At 42.1% G+C, this 22,133-nt stretch overlaps 1 protein-coding gene across 4 annotated transcripts in view; it reads left to right on the forward strand.

Moving 5' to 3' along the window:
• The first annotated feature begins 4,004 nt into the window (after nt 1-4,004).
• Nucleotides 4,005-22,133, forward strand: part of inf2 (inverted formin 2) — a 92,015-nt gene continuing 73,886 nt past the window's right edge. For 3 of the 4 annotated variants that reach the window (XM_062968543.1, XM_062968545.1, XM_062968544.1), the window contains exon 1: nt 4,006-4,344. The gene's annotated coding sequence lies outside the window, so the exon portion shown is untranslated. Of the gene's footprint in view, nt 4,345-22,133 lie in introns of all 4 variants that reach the window. The other variant, XM_016990632.2, reaches the window with a different exon arrangement.

Raw genomic sequence — 22,133 nt, forward strand, 5'->3', positions numbered from 1 at the left:
TTTAGACTACCAATTATAGGGGCATAGCCTACCACCTCGGATCACAGCTTTAAATTCCAAACCCAGAAGAGATTCATAGCTGTGCAGACAGGATCCCATCACCTGCCAATGCCATATGGGTGTAAAAAGAGAAGAGCCCTAAAGACTAGGCATGCTGTGATATGCTGTACTAAAATCTGTAAATTCTCAACATTACCTTACTTGTTTGCTATTATGTGTATGTCCTGTATTTCCTCTAAGAATTTCAAGAAGATATACACTGCTCTCCCACTCCTTACCATCAGAATAACAACACTGTGAGATGGGTCAGGCTGAGAAAAGGAACTGGATGGCGGCTCAAACAGAGACCAATCCTAGGCCCAAATATCATTTCTGAACTCAAACCATTATTCCACATAGGCTCTCACCTGCCTTTTAAAGCCACATAAATATGTGCCCCTTCTCATATCTCATGGCAAAGTGTTCCATAACATTAAGTATGATCAAAAAGCATATGGAGAGATGTAACTGTTCAAGAATATAGGCATTACCAAAAGAAATTTGTGGTGGTGGTGGGGGGGGGTGTCTGGAGCAAGATAGCAAAAATTGCATCTAGTAGGTGCAATTATAGATCTTCACTGGAGGAGAGTAGTTCAAGCCGAGGCCTTGCATTCTTCAGTGCTTGCTCCAGGGCTACATTCCAATCCAAATGAAAAAAACCTGGAGTAGAAACCTCCAATGAGTCACCTCAGACAGCTACTTGAACATTACAAAAAGCTGTAAAACCCTAATCCAAGACAAACATAGTCACAGAGATAAAAGTGTACATGGCTCCCTTGCAAATGCATGTCTACAAGGCTTAAGCCCAGGTGCTGAGGAGGGGGATATGTAGCCTCCTCAGTGGCTGTCAGACTTCAACTTCAGTCAGTTCCAACCAGTTTGAGCAATGATCAAAGTTGAGTGGAGGTGTGGAGTATACTTTTCAAAGATTGGAAATGTTTCCTTTTAACATCAATTCTCAGATTCTTACAGCCAGTATACAGAATAGAATAACTTTATTGTCATTGTATATCAAAATTAAACGGTTTCCCCAGCACACATCACAAAACAACACACCCATCCCTCCACACTCCCACCCCACCGCACAGCCCCCAATGCCACATCAATGCAAAGCCATGGACATCAATATTGTTACAGCTCTAGGATAAAAGCTGTCTCTCCGTCTGTTTGTCCTTGCCTTTGTTACCCTGTACTACCTGCTAGATGGTAATAATTAAAAATATATATGTTGGGTGAGAATGTTCTGGGCTTTCTTAAAGCTGCAGGACTTATAAAGTTCTTCCAAACAGGGGAGAAGGCAAACCAATGATTCGTTGTGGTGACCCTTTGAAGCGCCTTCCTATCTGCCATTGTGCGGTTACTAAACCTCGCGCAGATGCAGTAGGTCTGGACACTCTCTACAGCACAGTGGTAGAAAGTCACCAGCAGTTTTTCATTCAGTTGTTAGTTCCTTAAAAGTCTCTGGTAGCACAGTATCTCTTAATCAACGCTGCTGTATTCGTATCCCAGGTCTGATCCTCCTTAACAGTGAGACCCAGGAACTTGAAACTGGCCACCGTTCCACTTGATCCCCATTTATGACCAAGAGCTGGATTTCTGGTCTTTTCTTTTTGTTATCCACTATAAGCTCCTTGGTCTTATTGATGTTAAGAGCCACAGTATCGTCCCTGAATCATGAGAGCAGCCGATCCACCTCATCCTGATAGGCAGGCTCTTCCCCTGCAGAGATAAGCCCCACCACGGTTTTATCATCCACGTGATCATGCCTGATCATGGAACCTAAGCAAGACCAGGAGTCAGTCCTTAATTGGGAGACTCCCAATAAACTGCGAACTGTATTTCACAGGAAAGGATAGGGAAAACCACTGAAGAAAGGCCTATGAAATTCATGGTGTCACCATAGGCAACTTGATGGCTCATACTATACACACTCACACATGCAGCAGAATCCCCCAGGGTTTGGGACAGGCTCCCTTGCTGCATGACCATCAACACTTGCAAAAGCTCCCCTCTTCTACTCACCCATTAAAGCAGTGGTTCCCAAACTGTGGTCTGTCCCCAAGAACTAAAATACGGTCCATGGCTTCACCATTACTACACCGTTGCATCAAGAGCAACTGGTCTCGCAAAACCTTTTTATCGTGCCAAAGCAACTGGGATGTCGGGAAGGGAGAGACTGACTAAACACAAAAGGCAAGGCGCAACAAGCCTCCTTACTGCTGCTTCTCCTCCTCCCTCCCTCCCTCCCTCTGAAAGGAGCTGTACCATGTGGCGCCTGGAAGTGGGGGTGCCTCTGTGTCTTTGTTTTTAGGCCTGTTCCTGGAGTTATTTGAGGTGCTGATTCAGAAAATTGCACTGGATAGCCCACATCAGCTCTAGATTATTAAATTTGGTTTTCTGTGCGTGAGCAGATGGAGACTACTGGATGGCATATGTTCTGTATCAGAAACTAGAGCTGATGTGGTCTATCCAACGCAATTTTCTGAATCAGCACCTCAAATAACCAAACTGAATCTAAAATTGCCCAAAAACTTATTCATAACCCTTTTGGTACTAATGTTGGGGAGTGGTCCCTGGTCAAAAAAAGGTTGGGAACCACTGCATTAAAGGCACAGAAACTAGTTTACATTTTCCACCAGGCAGTCCTCCTTGAAGCTCCTGTGGCATTTTTACTGCAGAAAGAATACAGTTTGAAAGCATTTTAACTGCCAGGGCTCAATGCTATGGAATCCTGGGCATTGCAGTTTGTGGAAGCACCAGCACTCTTGGGTAGAGAAGGCCAAAGACCTCGAATATCTGGACTGTCTATGGAAAGCCCTAGATTCAATTTTTGGTATTTCCAATTGCGTGTGGTTAAGATTCTTAACCTGGTGGCGCAGCGGGTTAAACTGCTGAGCTGCTGAACTTGCTGACCGCAAGGTCGGACGTTGAAATCCAAGGAGCGGGTTGAGCTCCCACTGTTAACCACAGCTTCTGCCAACCCAGCAGTTTGAAAGCATGCAAAATGTGAGCAGCTCAATAGGTACCACTCCGGTGGAAAGGTAATGGCACTCCATATAGTCATGCCGGCCACATGACCTTGGAGGTGCCTACGGACAATGTTGGCTCTTCGTTTTAGAAATGGAGATGAGCATGAAGCCCCAGAGTCGGACTCGAATAAACTTAATGCCAGGGGAAAACTTTTACTTAAAATTCTTGCTGGCATTTGGAACAACGAGGGAATGTCAGATCCCCCCCCCCCCCCAACCACTATGACTCTCTAAGAGTGCATCTACATTAACGAACTGACAAAGTTTGACACCACTTTAACAGTTGCTTTTCAATGCTGTGGAATCAAGAATCATGAGATTCCATAGCACTGAGCCATAACAGTAGTGTCAAAGGACATCCATTCCACAGTGTAGATCAGGCGTGGGCAAACTTCGTCCCTCCAAGTGTTTTGCACTTCAACTCCCACAATTCCTAACCAGTCCAAAACACCTGGAGGGAGCGCCGAAGTTGCCTAGGCCTGGTGTAGATGCTTCTTCTTCTCCTTCTTCTTCTATCACTCAGTCGTTTCCGACTCTTTGTGACCTCATGGACCAGTCCACGCCAGAGCTCCCTGTCGGCCGTCGCCCCCAGCTCCTTCAAGTTCAAGATGCACCCCCCCCCCCCGTTAAAGCAGGCGACAGCCGAAGGACTCCCCTTCACGCGAGGGAATGTGTGGGGTACCCGAGTGACCCGACCCACGACCTGTCCTTGTTGTGGATGGCGAAGGGAGGGGAATTAGCCCCTCCGTGAAGCACCTTCATTCCCACCTCCCCGGCTCGCTTCTTCGTGGAATGCCACGCGCGTGGAGCGAATCAGTCCACTCTCCCGCCTGCTTCCTTCCTTCCTTCCTTCCTCTCCCTAAGGGACGCCGCTGGCTTCCAGGCTCCGCCCCGGGCCCTTCCCTTCTGCCCCCACGCCTTCCACGTGGGACCGTGGGCTGGGCCCTAGTCCTCGCCCTCCTCCTCCTCCTCCCTTCCCTCCTCCGGGAACCAGTGCGAATTTTTTTGCCTGGGTGAAAAGCAGGAGAAGTCGGCCGTGGAGAAACAACACGCGCCCCGTGTGTTTGAGCCACCCGTGGGAGAGCCTGCCTGCCTGTCTTTGGGATCCTTTTCCGCTCGCGACGCAGAGCCGCTGGGTCCGTGGAAGAGGAAGAGGAGGCACGAAGGATGGAGCAGTGATCCTGAAGGAAGGAAGGAAGCATCCCGCGAAGGAAGGAAGGAAGGAGGGAAGGAAGGAAGACAGGCAACCAAAACAGGAGAGGAGGAGGCGGCTCGGGTAAGATTGCGCTCTGTTTCTCAAGGCTGCGGGGATTCAGGCCAGAGCGGAGGGTGGAAATGTCTTGCAGGGAATCCATCCAGGACATCCAGCAATGGAGCCTGGCCTCTTTTTCACCCGCACAGGGCTCTCTCTGGCATCTGGGAAAGAGGAGACCCAAGTGTACGTCTGCCTGAGGCTTTCTTGGAAATCAAGCATCGGAGACATTTTCAATGTTTTTGCAACGAGGATGGTGGAGATGGTGGAAATGATTAGGAAGAAGTTATGGAAGTTTGGGACGGGAAGTCCTTCAATAGTCTTTTCCTTTGGTTGCTGTGAGGTTTCCGGGCTGTATGGCCATGTTCCAGAAGCATTCTCTCCTGACGTTTCACCCAAATCTATGACAGGCATCCTTAGAGATTGTGAGTTCTCAGAGGAAACTAGACAAGTGGGGTTTATATATCTGTGGAATGCCCAGGGTGGGAGAAAGAACTCTTGTCTATTGGATGCAAGTGTGAATATTGCAATTAATCACCTTGATTGAAAAGCCTTGCATCTTCAAGGCCTGGCTGCTTCCTGCATGGGAGAATCCTTTGTTGGAAGGTGTTAGCTGGCCCTGATTGTTTCTTGCCTGGAATTCCCCTGCTTTCTGAATGTTGTTCCTTATTTACTGCCCCGCTTTTAATACTGGTAGCCAGATTTTGTTCATTGTCATGGTTTCCTCCTTTCTGTTGAAATTGTCCACATTCTTGTGGATTTCAATGGCTTCTCTGTGTAACATTCACACTTGCCTCAAAGAGGCAAGAGTTCTTTCTCCCAGCCTGGACACTCCACAGATATATAAACCCCACTTGCCTAGTTTCCAGCAGACCTCACGACCTCTGAGGATGCCTGCCATAGATGTGGGTGAAACGTCAGGAGAAAATGCTTCTGGAACATGGTCAGACAGCCCGGAAAGCTCACAGCAATCCAATGATTCTGACCATGAAAGCCTTCAACAACATGTTTTCAATGTAGTCATGACAAGGATGTTGAAAGTGATGGTGATGGTGGAAATTATTAGAAGGAAGTTATGGAAGTTTGGGACGAGGAAGTCTATCAATAATATTTTCCTCTCTTTTCTTATATCCCTTTCCCCTCCTCTTCCATTTCTTTCTTTCTTTCTTTCTGTCTGTCTTTCCTCCACATTATCTTCTTCTAATTCTGCCTCCTCCTTTTCTTTTTCCTTCTCTCTCTCCTTCCTCTTCCTCCTATTTTTCTTCCTCCCCTTCTTTCTCTTCTCCTTCTCCTTCTTTCTCCTCCTCCTCCTCTTCTCTTTATTCTCCTTCTTCCTCCTCCTCCTCTTCTCCTCCTCTTTCCTCCACCTTCTTCTGCCATCCAGTCCAACCCCCTGCCAAGAAGCAGAAAAATTCCATTCAAAGCACCCCCTACAGATGGCCATCCGGACTCTGCTTAAAAGCCTCCAATGAAGGATCTTCCACCACACCCCAGGGCTGTTCCACTGCCAAACAGCTCTCACAATTAGGAAGTTCTTCCTAATGTTCAGGTGGAATCTCCTTTACTGTAGTTTGAAGCAGTTGTTCCACGTCCTAGTCTCCAGGGCAGCAGAAAACAAGCTTGCTCCCTCCTCCCTATGACTTCCCCTCACATATTTATACATGGTCATCATGTCTCCTCTCAGCCTTCTCTTCTGCAGGCTAAACATGCCTAGTTCTTTAAGCCGCTCCTCATAGGGCTTGTTCTCCAGACCCTTGATCATTTTAGTCACCCTCCTCTGGACACATTCCAGCTTGTCAACATCTCCCTTCAATTGCGGTGCCCAGAATTGGACACAGTGTGATTCCAGGTGTGGTCTGATCAAGGCAGAATAGAGGGGGAGCATGACTTCCCACGATCTAGGCACTATACTCCTATTGATGCAGGCCAAAATCCCATTGGCTTTTTTAGCTGCCACATCACATTGTTGGCTCATGTTTAACTTGTCCATGCGGACTCCAAGATCTTTTTCACACGTACTGCTCTCAAGCCAGGCATCCCACATTCTGTATCTTTGCATTTCATTTTTTCTGCCTAAGTGGAGTATCCTTCTCCTCCTTCTTTTTCCTCCCTTCCTCCCCCTCCCCTTCTTTTGCTTCTTCTATTTCGTCTTCCTCCTCCTCCTCTTTTCTTTCTCCTTCCAAACATGAAGGGGCTAGTAACATCTTATCGCTGTAAAACACTTTGGGACTTTCTGAGAAATTGTCATCTAGGCAATGATGATGGAAAAAAGAAGTTGTTGAAGTTGTTTTGTGAGTTGGAACCCACCTCCGGGTTGTGTCCCTTTGCCTTTTTTCATCTCCCTGTCTTCTTCATCACCTCCTCCATGGTCCTTCTCCTTTAACTTGAGCATATTTTTAGCAGTATTCAGAGTTTTGTTTGTTTGCTTTTTGAGCTGCCACTGCCATAATAAACTAGTTCAAGTTCTGGTTTCCTCTCTTTCCCACTCTCACAACCAAAGTCATGGGTGGGCTCAATAGGGCCATTGAAGTTCACTTCGTTTTGGGGTTTAATTATGGCTCCACATACACCACTCTGATGCATTCTCCTAAGGAGAACGTTCCATTCTCCTTGTACTTATGTGAAAGGAAAATTGGCATCTGAAGTGACAGCTAGTCTGCCTGTTAAGGGATAGTGAGTGTTGTGGGCAGGCAGTGGGCAGCTGTTACTCCATGTTCATTGCATTGGGAACAAACTTGTCATTTTTTGTGCTCAGTGCATTGAACTATACGCAGGCATCTCTCCACATTGACTGGGGTTAGGGACACAGCACACCTGTGAAAGTGAAACAAGTACAAGAAAGAAAATTGCTATTTTTTCACCTGATACATTTCTCTAGCAATTTCTGCATCTTCCAGCATGACTCCATGGTTGCCTTTTACTGGCAACTTACCATGGAATTACATTGGAGGACCTAGAGCAGTGGTTCTCAAACTGTGGATCCCCAGATGTTTTGGCCTTCAACTCCCAGAAATCCTAACAGCTGGTAAACTTGGGACCCACAGATTGAGAAACACTGACGTAGAGATTCTTAGAGATGTATCCTCATTGGAAATCTCTAGGTCCTCCAGTACGACTGAAGGAAGTTGACCATATATGGAAGCGACTAATGTTTCAAGAGATAATGTGTTAAATCAAATCTGTAAACAAATCTACAAAAGTATCAAACTGCAAATATGGAGGGACAACTGTACCACCACTCCAGATACAATCCTAATATCTTGTGTTGTTATTATTGTTGCGATGTGCTTTCACGTCATTACCAAGGAGAACCTCGAATCCCAGATACAGAGTGTAACTTAGAGGAGAGAAAATGTGCCACTCAACTGGCTTTTCTTGGTTGAGTGGACATTCATTCACCTGACTCCTGGAGTCTGAGGGTTCACCTGCACTGTAGAATTAATGCAGTTTGACACCACTTTAACTGCTATGGCTCAATGTTATGGATTCATGGAAGTTGTGGCATCTACAATTTTTGGCAGAGCTGGCTAAAGACCTTATAAAACTACAACATCCATGATTCCATAACATTAAGCCATAGCAGATAAAGTGGTGTCAAACTGCATTAGTTCTACACAGTAGATATGCCCTGAGTCATCCTGATTGTAATTGAGAACTTAACAAGAAATAAGTTCCACTGAGGTCATGAAGCCTACTCCCTCCTGGGACTGTAGCTTTCAGATTCTTTCCCACCCTACCCCAAGGGTTGGTTGTATTAATATGAAGGTGAAGGTGAGGCGAAGGTCTTCTCTATGTCCTTTTGGTATGTGGTATGATGCCAGATGTCATACTTTGGTTGCTCACAAACTGCCACCAGTGTGGACTACTCGCATTGCATTCTTGTTCTGGCCAAAATGCATAACTCTCTATGTACTATTCTAGTGTGGTCTATGAGACGGTCAATGTATGGGATCTTCCAAAACCACATTGCTGATATTGCCAGGTGCTCACTATTCTTTTAAATCATTCTTATCCAACCTCTTACTCCAAACTGATTTGCAAAGCAGCTGACAGTTTTGCAATCACAATGCATTAATGTAAACAACTGGCTTTCAAATGATCATTCATGAAGAGATTATATTTGTTTCCTGTGGGTTTATCTTAAATCAGGATAACGGTTCTTTTGTTTCTTTTTTAAAACCCTCTATATGTGGAATTTGCTTTCTGAACAGTACCAAATCCATCTGAACTCATTTTACAGGAACCTAAAAAAACATGCTGAGAATATGCATTCTTTTGCTATAAGATGCAGTTTCCAAGCCCTGTATCAAAGTCATTTGATATGCAAGTATTTTGATAGTTTTGATCTCTACATAATATTCCACTCCTAGCCAACAATGTGCTGCCACCTATAACTATTTTTTTCAGGTTTTTTTGGATTTAGTACATTTTAGAAACAAAGTCTACATATGTGTTCAATGTAGAATGAATGCAGTTGGACACCACTTTTGCTGCAATGGCTGTGCTATGGAATCTTAGCAGTTGTAGTTTTCTCTGCCAACGGGGGAAGGTGTGACACCAAACTACAAATCCAATGAGCCTACAGCATTGAGCCATGTCAGCTAAAGTGGTGACTAAAGACTTGTGAGACGACTGTAGTTAGACACCACTTTAATTGTCAAACTATGGAACCCTTTGAGTTGTAGTTTGGTGAGGCTCCAGCACTCTTTGGCAGAGAAGGCTAAAGACCTTGTAAAATGACAACTGCCACAATTCCATAGCATTGAGCCACAGCAGTTGAAGGGGCACCAAACTGCATTAATTCGATAGTGTAGATGCACCCTAAATCTAACAGAACATGATTCCTAGCTTTCTTTGCATCTGCAACCCTTATGCTGAATGCAGTATCGCTGTGCTGTGATTATTCTCTCATTTTTAAAAACAAAAATATTATTCCAGTCACTGCTTATTGGGTCCCCAAAGCGTCTTCCAACAAACACTGCCAGTCATTAGCCTCAGGTAGCAGGCACCCCCTTCTCTACCCTTTGTTCTGGCTTCTTGGCTGTCTCAGAACATTGCTGCAATGTTGACATAATGTTTTCTGAAGTTGCACAGATGTCATTAATAGTGCATCCTCGTTGAAATAATGAGCGGTCTCAGCAGGATTTCTCATTCCTGCCCTCTCTTCTTGAGGGATGTAAATGTAATCGAAGAAGAGTGTTATCTCTCTCTTCCAATTTTGGCTGACACATTATTTTGCGTCCTAAATAAAAGCTCAGATCCTCTTTCAGTTTATTTCTCTTTGAATCTGATCAGTGCTCAGTACATGTCCCAAACTGCACTCATTCGCTTTTCATTTAAGCCCAAAATATCATCTGAGATGTTCATGATGAATATCTATTTATGTGATAGTTTCTTTTTATTTCAGCTAGATAACTTCTTCTCCAGCTCCTCCAGCAACCCAAAATATACAACTGGAATTTTGTGGGCTAAACTGCAACTAGAGGTGCACCCATACTGTAGAATGAATGCAGTTTGACACCACTTTAACTGCCATGGCTCAATGCGATGGAACCCTGGGAGTTGTAGATTGGTGAGGCACCAGCTCTCCTTAGGAGAGAAGGCTCATGACCTTATAAAACAACAACAATGCCCAGGATTCCATAGCATTGAGCCATGGCAATTAAAGTGGTGCTGAACTGCACTCATTCTACAGCGTGGATGCACCTTTGGGCCTCCCTAGAGTAAACCCATTAAAATCAGTGAGACTGCACTGAGGATGCAACTATAATGTAGAATTAATTTAAAAGTTTCTTATTAATAATAGTAGCAAATGCAAAAAGAAGCCCCCCCATTCCAAAATAGATCATTGCAATGGGGAATGCTTGTGCGGGAAAGCTAGGGGTCTGTTTAAAGATGAAAGAACAGCAGGAAGGAAGAGGACAGAAAATAAACTGCTCTGCTTAAAAATATGTCTGCCTGAAGGACACAAATCTTCACTGATTTCACTATTATTGAAAGAATGAATAATTTCAAAGATAGTCACTCAGCTGAGTGGAATTGCAAGAGGCTTTGCGCATTCATTTTTATTGTTATGTTGTTGGTGTTGCTTGTGGGGACTTTTAAAAAATCATTTGGGTTTAAAACATGATTGTAATTTTTTTTTGGAATAAATCTACATTTTGTACAAAATAGCCTGATTTTCTTCTCACAAAATATGGGTTGGGATCCTGTTGGTGAATTATGGTGGCAGAAGTTATACTTTAGAACCAGTATGCTACAGTGGTTTAAGTATTGGACTAAGATACTGGGAAGCTAGAGTTGAAATTCCCTTTAGAGCATGAAAACTCATTGAAGGAACTTGGCCAAGTCAGGCTGCCTCAGCTTCAGAGAAATGCAGGGGCAAACCACTTCCAAATAAACTTGGCTAGAAAGCCCCATGACAAGGACATGTTAGGTTTACTGCAAGCCAGAAAGGACTTCAAGACACATAACAAGACACACAATAAACCCTAAAGTTTCATAGGATGCACCATCACAGTTAAAGAGCAATAATAGCGTTTTAGCTGTGTATTGTACAATCTCTATATCTGTTGGGGACATGCTCCTGGACTTCACATCAGGGAAATTCAAAGCTATTTTGTCCTAGAGTTGTTTTTCTTGTTATGGAAGAGAACATTCTCAAATATTCATTATCTTCATCACTTGGCTTCCCAAGCTGCTAGGTTTTTGGTTTCAATCTAATTGATGGATCTCACTGTTCTAGCAAAAAAATAAACCATAAGGAAAAGCAAAAATCCTCAGTGCTCAAAATCAACTCACTTGTGGTGTAGACATCTCATGTTGATCAATGGACAGAGCCATTATTTGACACTACTGATGACCAGTGATTTATTCCAAGAGTGGGAATGTGTGACCATCTACACTGCCGCTCCCATCAGCCCTGGTTAGTATTGTCAACAGAGAGTGGTCAGAGCCTCAGACCTTCTGCAAAGACACACTCATGCTTTGACAGATACCTATAGATATATGGATACATACAGAGATATACCCGTGATTAAAAATTAGTCACAAATCATGGCCTGAAGCACATTGCAAAACCTGATAAAGCATTACAGCTGCTCTGAACAACACTAGGCTTTACATTTTTTTTCCTCTGACCTCTCTGTTTACCATGTGAAAATTCAGTTTAGTTTCTTCTCACAGATATTTTCCAGGAGCACACCTTCACTAGGCATGCTAAACCATGGTTTAGCTTTGTAAATAGAATATTACACGGCTTAAGTCAGCTCTACTAAACTACAAATCTTAAACATTCCATAGCAGTGAGCCATGATAGTTAAAATAGGTTCAAACTACATTAATTCTACAATATAAATGCACCCTAAGATTCCCAAGTGGCCATGTCCATTGCCTGATAAGAATGTCATTGGGTGGTTTCCAGGTTTGTAAGTGTTTTTCCTAATTTTAAACGGTTGAATTGCCTCTCCTAAGTCTTAGTTGCTTAGTTACAACACAAACTTTAAGTGAAAATGAAGACTTTGGGAACTTCTCTGAAATTGTCTTCACTCCTTGGGTTATAAGAGCACTCTGCTCTAACCCTAGGGAGATCTTGACCAACTTAGAAGACAGATCTAGGCTAAGTGGACAAATAGTCTGGCCTAGTTTATAGAAACGTCTCATATTTTTTCTTGATAGCAGGAGTGATGGCCTTCGAGTGGGGATATTCAGGTTCAAATCCTCATTAAGACATGAAACTGGGAGTGCATTTACCCTGTAGAATTGACTGTAGTTTGACACTACTTTAACTACCATGGCATAGTGCTAAGGAGTCACGAGAGCTGCATTTTTACACAGTCTTCTTTAGCCTTCTCTGCCAAACAGTGGTGGTGCCTCACCAAACTACAAATCCCAGAATTCCGTAGCATTGAGCCATGGTAGTTAGGATTGTGTCAAACTGTTTTAATTCTACTGTGTAGATGCTTCCAACATACAATAAAGTAACTTTCCCAAGGTGTGTTTTTGCCCTGTAGGTTGAGCCATTTCAGTTTTGCCCTTGAGTTGTCATAATTTTCTCCTCACCGCTATGGGAAGATTTTAGTCTTGCTCAGGTATCTTTAGCAGCAGATAAATGCCATTTTATGGCTGGATTTTAATTTCACAGCATTGTACTTGTTTTTATTACCCTGCAAGGCGCCACGGAGGAAGATGCCTGCCATAGAAAAATAGAATATGAAATTGTAAATAAACAAATAAAAATCAGAAAGGTTCCAACTTCTGTCTCCAGTATGTCTGATTCAGAAAAGGATCAAGTTACACAAAAGAGAAATGCTCTTTCTGCCCAAGACACAGGGAGCTCTTATCAGTCAGAACAGACCACAGACCTGGAAGAAGTGGAAGAATCCTGACCTGGAATAAACTGTCTGGTTTGGAGTAAGGCAGCTTCCTATACTCTCTGCTGTGCCTTATTTCAACTGTGCTTTTCAGCCACAAAAATAGTCTGGAATTCTGCATTAGCTCGTTGTATGACAAGGAGTTGGGCTAGATGGCTCTTGTTATCTCTCTTCCAACTCAAATATTCTATGATTTGGAAACATTACAGCTTCCAGATACCCCCACAGTCCTTGCAAGTCAAAGGCACCAGGGATCTTGGGAGCTAAGCAGGGCCACAAACAACAGAGCAGTTAACAGGATGCTAGATTTGGATCAAGGCGCCTTGGGTTCAGATATTCTTCTTGTTGGACAATCCATGATTAATGTCATGTCTTCAGCTATAATAATGGAAAATTGGTATACAGTACTGTAATTACTTAATAAGGAAATTGGCCATTAAAATAGTTTAATGTCTTTTTAAAAAAAAGTAGTAGTAGTAAAAATAATATCACTGACTGTAGCAGTAATAAAAGTCGTTAATTTAGAGAGGCTCCAGCTCACAGCGACTAGATTAATGGAAGGTTTCAATGGTAAACTTTGAGAAACTAAGTTTAAAAATAGTACATGGAATTCACTAAACTGAGAGACTTGCACCCACTGTTTCGTTTATCCACATCTGACATAAATATGTCTTCTAGGCATTTTGTACATTCTCCCAGGCAATTCTATAGAATGCTTCCACCAGATGTTGACCATATAGTCATCTTGGAGGATCTAGCGATGCCTAGAGAAGTGTCCTCTCTGAGCATTTCCCAGGTCGTTGTCAAAGGCTTTCATGGCCGGGATCATAGGGTTGTTGTATGTTTTCCGGGCTGTATGGCCATGTTCTAGAAGTATTCTCTCCTGACGTTTCGCCCACATCTATGGCAGGCATCCTCAGAGGTTGTGAGGTATGGAGAAACTAAGCAAGGAAGGTTTATATATATATCTGTGAAAAGTCCAGGGTGAGAGAAGAACTCTTTGTCAGTTGGAGGCCAGTGTGAATGTTGTAGTTAATCACCTTAATTAGCATTGAATAGCTTCATCTCCTGGCTTCTTCCTGCCTGGGGGCATCCTTTGTTCAGAGTCATTAGCTGCCCCTGGTTCCCATGTCTGGAACTCCTCTGTTTTCAGAGTGTTGCTTCTTATTTACTGTTCTGATTTTTGAGGTTTTTTTAATACTGGTAGCCAGATTTTGTTCATTTTCATGGTTTCCTCCTTTCTGTTGTCCACATACTTGTGAATTTCAATGGTTGTGTAGTCTGACATGATAGGAGTGGTCAAGCATTTCTGTGTTCTCAAATAATATACTTCTAGAACATGGCCATACAGCCCGGAAAACATACAACAACCCTAATTCCCAGGTCATCCAGCACAACTGTATGGGGTGTTGCTATCAGAAGTTGTTTGTTGAATAAAGTTACTTTTGATTTTGCATGTGAAGTCCTGGAACATATCCATCGCTGATGCAAGGGTTGTAGTGTACCTTACCAAGGCTGGGAGGAACACACAATGTACTCACTACATTTACTAAACAGTGAGTTCACTTGATAGTTTGGATTTCACCTGTTTACCCTTGAAGATGGCGTAATGATAATTGCTGAAGCTCAGGTTCAGAGACCTCTGAGAAATTATGTAGTTTTTCCAGGTAAGTGAGGTTCTCTAGGCATATTTCAATAAATACATAGTAGCAAAGTTTTGGACTACAAGCTTGGGGCTGCCTTCTAGCCTTATGGATTTTTCAGTTAACACCTTTGTTATGCTACTTCCTCTGTCAGTGGAAATCTCAGCTGATGGGGGAAATGTCTAAGATGCCGCTCTCTCCCTGGCCAGGGCTGGCTCTTTAGGAACTGTGTGATGCTGGTGTGGAAGGGACTTCCTCTTTTGCAAAGCATTGGGTGTCAGATAGTACTTGAGTGGCAAGGAAGGACTTGTGTTGCAATGGCTGTCCTGCAACTAAGGTAATGCTGGCTCTAGTCCTTAAAATGGGGGGGGGGGGGGTCTTTCTAATTGTATTTTTAAGTAGTTGTGTGGGGCTGAAGGGGCTGGACAAGTGTGGCTGAAATTCTCTCCTCTCTGCATCTATTAAAGTTACAGGAACCATTTCCTCTTTTGTATCTGTCCACCCAAAACATATGATCAGTTCAACTTGTCTTTGATATGAGGTTGTCTTTTCTCTTTCTATGTTTCTACTTAAGAGGGCTTATTGAAACACAATGTGTATTTTTATGCTACAATCCTAGAAAATGTAAAAAATATTTTTGGGAGGTAAGAACCAATGGCAGGTGATAGCTCCAGTTCCATTGTGTTGGGAAATCTACTTCTGGATTTTAGTCTGGACTTTAAAAGGTAGCTGTCTAAGGCACTGAACAGGATGAGAGTTCAAACTAAAACCTGTATCAGACATACAAGCCCAATTGACAACTACTCTCAGAATGCCTCCACCAAGGAATTCAGGGAGTTCTGATCCAAACAAGTAGCCTTTACAAAGTTTGAGATGTCCATCAGGGGACGAGGAGAAACAGGAGGACAACTTCATTTCATCCACCATTTATACAACTAATTCTTGCATGAAAGTTGCACCATCTTTTTGGATGTGTTGTGAAGAACCTGGGGGTCATGAGGTAGCATTTTTGGGGGGGGGGGAATCTAAGAGCCATAAAAAGTTTCTAGGGCTGTGTATTGTCAAACTTTTCCCACCTCTGGTGTGTGTGTGTAATAGAGAACATGTCAGTCTTCTGTGTATCACATATACACATTGGGTGGATTTACAGAAAATATTAAGAGACCTCTTGCTTTGAGCAGTTTTCAGTGTTTCATTATTTGTAATGCTTGAAATTGCGGGACTGAAGTAAGACTTCATTGGGTGAGGAGAATTAATATTTGGAGATGCAAATGTCCTTGTTCAATCTCTCCCCATCCCAACATGCTTCCTTGCCATTTAGTCCTGCCCTCTGGCAGAACAGAACCAAATCTAATCCATTTTTTCCACATTTTGTTTAGATGAAACAACAAAGAGCCTTGTTGAACTGATTCATTTTTATAATGTGAGCTTTCATGGATCACAATACACTTTTTCAGAAACTAGATGCTTCATAGTTTGGTGAATGCATAAAACATCTACAAAAGCAATACATGAAGTGGTTTTTCGAGTTTGAAATAGCTTGTTTGTTGCCTAGAGTAGTTTTTAGCTTGTTGCTACCACCTGCAGACGTGTACAAAAGAGGACTGGAATTACCGTACAAACATCTTTGAAATTGTTTGGGAATTCTCATGCAATGCAATGCCAGGGGGGCGGAAAGCATTGAGAAGATGATTAGCTTAGAGGTAAAAGCTAGGTCAGAGCTGACCCATCTCCCAATCTAAACTTTCTTCCTTTCTTCATTTCTTTTCACTTAGTAAAACTGTCCTGCTCCCTTGGCTGTAATGATAAGAATTTGGGTGAGACTTTTTTGACACTCCCGTCCATGTTGTTCTAGTTTGCTTTTTGGAAGTTCACATTGCAGGAATGTCAATGAACAGGAGCAACTTCAATTTGTTTTGCAAGAAGAGGGTGCAATAGTGCTTTAGTGATTTATCCTGCTGACAATGAACTGAAAACCATGCAGATAAACCTCCCAAGGAAAGGAAGTAAATGTCTGTAATAGTATAACAGACTTTCTCAGTAATTGTTTCCAGATGTCAATGACTGCGGATGCTGGACCAGTTTGAAGGAACTGACTATAGAAACAGAAATAAAAAAGGGCATGTTTGTCTCTCCTTTCGCCTACTGTTGAGTCATCCTAGCTTATGCAGGCATAAGAGTTATTGCTGCCGAATATAATTGCAAATCTGGCTCAGACGCATGTGTGGCAATTTCTCAGCCCTCTTATTTTTTTACGTCCATGGGAAGATTAAAAGCAAGCAAGGTTCTTAATTGATTGTGAGAACAGGAGATTGATTGAGAGATCAGAGTTGATCCTACAACTAGCAAATGTATTAAAATGTCTCCTTAAGGACCAAAGACTAAAACAGTTAGAGCGTTATATGAAAAAGCAAAATAACAATCCTGCTCACCAATAAAAATGAGCAGGATCTGATGCTACAGAATTCTGCTCTAGAAAGACAAAGACAATTCTACACCAAATGGACTTTTTATATAAAAATGTCACCAAATTTGGTAGCCATGCAGATCTGATCATCAGTTTGTCCAGCTCATAATGTTGGGGTTTGTTAGTGAACAAGGTTATCTGAAGGACTATGGAGATTATCACACTGCACTTGAAATCCTGTGGCATCCTCCTGCAGAGTTCTTGGATTTGTAGTTTAGTAAGGCCCAGGATTTCTCTGGATGAGAATTTTAAAGTTCAGTGCACTGCCTCTTAAACTACCGGTCCTGACCCCAGTTGGGGTCCCCTTAGCTCAATGTTGGGTTCATGAAAAATTGGCAACAGTAAAAGGATTCCAAACACTACCCATTTACACAAATCTGTTAGCAACAACTTGCAGTATTTACAGTGGATTTCAGAAAATGCTTCAGTAGTACTCCGTAAAAAGGAAAGTCAGCCTGTCTAGCAAGCCTTGCAAATGATGGTTTATTATCAGCAAATGTTTGGTTTTTATGCCTGTCTCTGAGCATAAAAATTTCTCAAGCAAAAAGGGGTCACAAGTGGGAAAAGTTTTAGAAACTCTGGTATAGTATGATAATCTCCTTATTTTTCCATATGAACTTACTCAAGTGCTAAGATCTTCAGTGCTTCATTGTTTGGGGCAGGAGGACACAGGAGAGGGCCTTCTTGGTGGCTGCGCCCAGATTTGGAACCCTCCAAACTCCCTCTGTTAGGATAGTTGTCTTTATGGGGCAGTTGAAAATTGTTCTATTTCGGCAAGACTTTGAGGATTGGTTGTTAACAGGAGAAGGGCTTTTTATGCTCCAATCTATTAAGGTATCTCATCTCTGAATGAAAGGATTTGGGGTTATAAGCCAAAATGTTTGCTGTCAGTCAGTTGAAATGTAATTAGCAACCAATCCTTATGCTAATATATTGCACTGGTGGTCTTTGAATGCAAGAATAAAAGCAAACCCAAGAATCTGCACTAGTCATTCCTGATCTTGCAAGCTAAGCAGGACCACACCAGCTAGTACCTGAAGATCACCAACAAATAGATACTGGGGGCTATATTTCAGAGGAAGGAACTGACAGAACCACCTTGAGTATTCGTTACCTAAGAAAACGTCAGGGGTGACGAGGGTGGGGTGAGACCCTGGTTGCCGTGCAGAGTGGGTTCCAAAAACATCATCCCGGTCTCACCTCCTTCTCCAGGCTGTTTTCCCATGCGGAGAATCAGCACTGGTCAACAAACACTCCAGCAGGCGAAGAGTCAGTTGTTTAACTGTTGTTTAACTTTATTTACATAACTATTTACAGTTGCAGATATTCACAATAAATCCCGGACACATGGCTGTGTCTCCTCGGCTTCAGAACAGAGCATAGCATTCATAGTCCATCTCCAGAGAATGCTCAAGCCGAACACACTCTAACAGACGACACTCCCCTGCATTCCACAGACCAAGAAGGAAGTCCTGGTCAAAACAAACTTGACCCCATTGGTCCTGTGATACATCAATCAAAGCAGGTTCTTATTAACTCCATAGTTACTGAAATGCCTTGCCGAGACTAACACAGAAGGCATTTCTAACAGCCTAGATTGATTTTAACATTTCACACAATTCACAATACCCTGACAAACCTAAACTGTCCTCTACAATTCATGAGGGTGCCATAAGTCAACATCTCTATAACTACTTCCACTTTACTATTTTTGTCTTTTCCATCGTCATATTCAATCTGAGTTGAAGGAACATGCACATAAATGAGAGAGCATCAAGTCAATAGCTCTGCTCAGATCTCGCAAACACAGAGTAGCAGCTTCTTCGAGTGAAACAATCTACCAATAGTGTCAATCCATCTCTATAACTACTTCCAGTTTACCAACCATTTTTGTCCTTTCCATCAGGTCACATTATCCTGTAGCATGTCGAAAGTATCACAACTTCTGTTTCCTTGTCTTCAGTTCCAGTGAAAGTTTAAGCTTGATTTGCTCATGAACCCATCTTTTTAGCAGAGCAGTTGATGACCTTGGAGGTCCCTCATTAATAGGGTGTCATAATAGGGTATCATAAATCAAATTTGAATTGACAGCATATAACAAGAACAAATCTTTTTTTATTGAAATACACACAGGAAGCTACAGAGAATAACTGGAGAACTACTGACCAACACATTTGAAGCCCACATCCACATTTTAAAACCTAGTAAATACAGTAGCTTTTTTTAAAATGGTAGGGTTGCTTAATTTTATGAAATCCCATACATGCTTGATAATTTTATGGAAATGGGCCATTTTATAAGATTGTCAAAATTATTATAAATGGTTTTAATATCTTATTTTTCAAGCAAACAGCTTGCCCTTCATTTGATGCAGAATTAATTACATTTAGGCATTCTATTTCCTTAAGAGAAAAAATGAACATGTTTCTGCTGTCAAACTTATGACTTGTGAAGAATGCCTCGTGAATATTGACTTTGTTCCAAACGCTTGTCCAATTCAATCATTCAGATTTTTTTACAGCTGGGAGGCTATATCTAGAAAGCATGTCTCTTTATGTTCTCCCACACACTCCTCTTACATATAGGTTTGCAGGTGGGAACCATATATAGCACAAACATTGCTGGTTGATTATCCTTTTTATAAACTGGCATGATTGTGATCTGATGACCTTGTATATAGATAGCTTTGGTATTTCACATGGTCTGGGAGAGGACTGGTGTAAAATTTTGGAGGGCAAACTGGAATGTGAGTTATCACTCAAATGTGAAATATGAAATGGAAACCAGACCTTATTTATTTTACAGTAAACCTTTAATATCTGTATGTTTCTCCAAGAGTGATGCTGCTTTTAACTTGCATGTACAGCCATCCTTCTGCATCTATCGTTTTGACTTTTACGGATTTGATTATTCATGAATTTGATTAAAATAGTTCTCTAGGATCATCTAAGCCTTCCAGTGTGCCTTTAACCCCATCTACACCACCATATAATCCCATTTCTGAACCCAGATTATCTGTTTTGAACTGAATTATATGAATCTACACTGCCATATAATCCAGATCTGGATTCAGAAACTGGATTATATGACAGTGTAGATCCGACCTTAATGGTCAGCTTCCTCCAGTTATTCTGAAGGACCTAGAGATTTCTAGAGAGAAGACCTCTTTAGGAGTCTCTAGGTCTCCAATGTGATTTTATGGCCATAGAGTCATGCTGGAAGACCTAGAAACTCCTAAAAAGGTATTCTCACAGGGAAAAAAATAACAGTTCCTTTGTTTTTTCACCTTCACTGGAGTCCTGTGCCTATAACTACAGAAAAAGTGGAGGGTTGACTATATATTTCTGCCCAGTGCCACAGACTGTTCATAATAAGTCAGCATACATTTTTAGTTGGCTCAGCTGTGTCTGTTTCTTTTGATAATGGGTTATAACCAGGTCGCTGTCAGTTACAATGAATTATTTTTAACAACTAAGCCATCTCTCTTTCCTTCGTTCGGGGATCACATTGTGGGCTATTTCCTCCTTATCTCTCTGGGGTGGCTATTCTCTTCTGCTAAGTCATGCACAACCAGCCCAGCAGAGTCTGTGTTCTTCCATCCCTCGACCCCAACCAGTCTGGCATTGCATTTCCCTCCTCTGATAGTGCATCCAAATGGAAGAACAAGACTCTGTTCTGTAGGGAAGACTGAATGAATAAAACATCCAGTTGTCATAGTTCTTAATCTAGTCCCAAAAGCACATATCAACGACCCAGTTTGATTGCACGGTGCTCATCCACATCCTACCCTAGCTCTTTTTTTGTTTCCTATCCTCTGTTTCTTTTTTCAACAGCTCATCTACAAAATGTTGTGTAAGCACAGTGGCCACACTCCTTTTTTACTCTCAACACCCCCCCCCCCCCACCAAACCTATTTGTTCTCCATCCTAAACTGTAACTGACAGGGACTTTGTTCTCCATCCCAGTGTTTCTCCTCCAGGTGTTTTGAACTTCAGCTCCCACAATTCCTAACAGCTGGTAAACTGGCAGGGATTTCTGGGAGCTGAAATCCAAAACACCTGGAAGAGCAGCATTTGAGAAACACTGCTCCATCTTAATTTGTCATCTCCATTATCCTGTTTGTTTGTTTGCTATATTTATATACCACCTTTCTCACCCCTGGGCGGGACTCAGGGCAGTTTACAACATATTAATGGCAAAAATTCAATGCCAACAAACATATAATAGAAAAAATATAACAACTAAACACGAACATATAACTATGAATTAAAATCATTAAAACCATTAAACATAAGCATAAACAACATTTAAACACTAAGACAAAGCATTGTAAACATCCTAATATAAATATTAAAATCACATGATTCAAAAATCGTACATCACAGTTCTGAACAATGCTCAAATCCTTTCGTTGGACTAGAAATACATTGGAAATTTGTTTCATTTCTAATATTTCACTTACTTGCCTAGTGTAACAAAGACTGAAACTCATTCTCAACTAAATATGGTGGATGAGATAGATTCGCATTGTTCACTCCAGGATTCAATTAGGCCCCTTCCACAGAGCTGAATAAAACTCCATGTTGTCTGCTTTAATAAGGAATATATGGCAGCGTGGACTCAGATAACCCAATTCAAAGCGGATATTGTGGAATTTTTTTGCCTTGATATTCTGGATAGGTGCATGGAGTTGTAAGAGCCTACATGGTGTTGTAGTTTGACCGTTATAGGTTATGGGTGGAAAAGACACCCCTCATGCCTCAGCTATTTTTTAAAAAAACATTTAAATGTTAAATCTTTTAAAACTTTTTAAAACTTTCTTGCTGAAAAGCCCTCCTTGGTCATCTAAGGGACCATGAGGATTAATTTTGCAACTGATCCTGGCTGATTTTAAGCGAATGGAAGAGCTTTCCCCAAAGCTAGAAGTAATTTCTGGTCGTTTTATTGGAGTGTCGAAAGTTTCTGCGGGGTACAAAACAGTACAGTATACCTCACAACAGTTCACAGGTGAGAACCGGGACAAGTATGGTCAAGCAACATCAAACTGTGGTCGAGATGGCTAACGTTTTTAATGAGGAAGAACAGACAAATTTGGAGAGGCTGTAGCAGTTTTATTTTGCCTGATTTTGTAGGAAAGGGAAAAAGTCCACGCTTTCATCACCTTTCCCCCTTAATCAATTGAATGAAAACTATCTCTGCAAATTCACATCATTTTGCAGCTGTTGAAGCAGAAGGGGTAGGAAAGACAAACTGAGATTTTTTTAAAAGGCTGAAGAAGTGGCACAACAGAGGATTAATAGGAATTATTCTTGCCAGATCTGGACAAGTGGG

Source organism: Anolis carolinensis, chromosome 1 (assembly GCF_035594765.1).
Source record: "Anolis carolinensis isolate JA03-04 chromosome 1, rAnoCar3.1.pri, whole genome shotgun sequence".
NCBI lineage: Eukaryota > Metazoa > Chordata > Lepidosauria > Squamata > Dactyloidae > Anolis > Anolis carolinensis.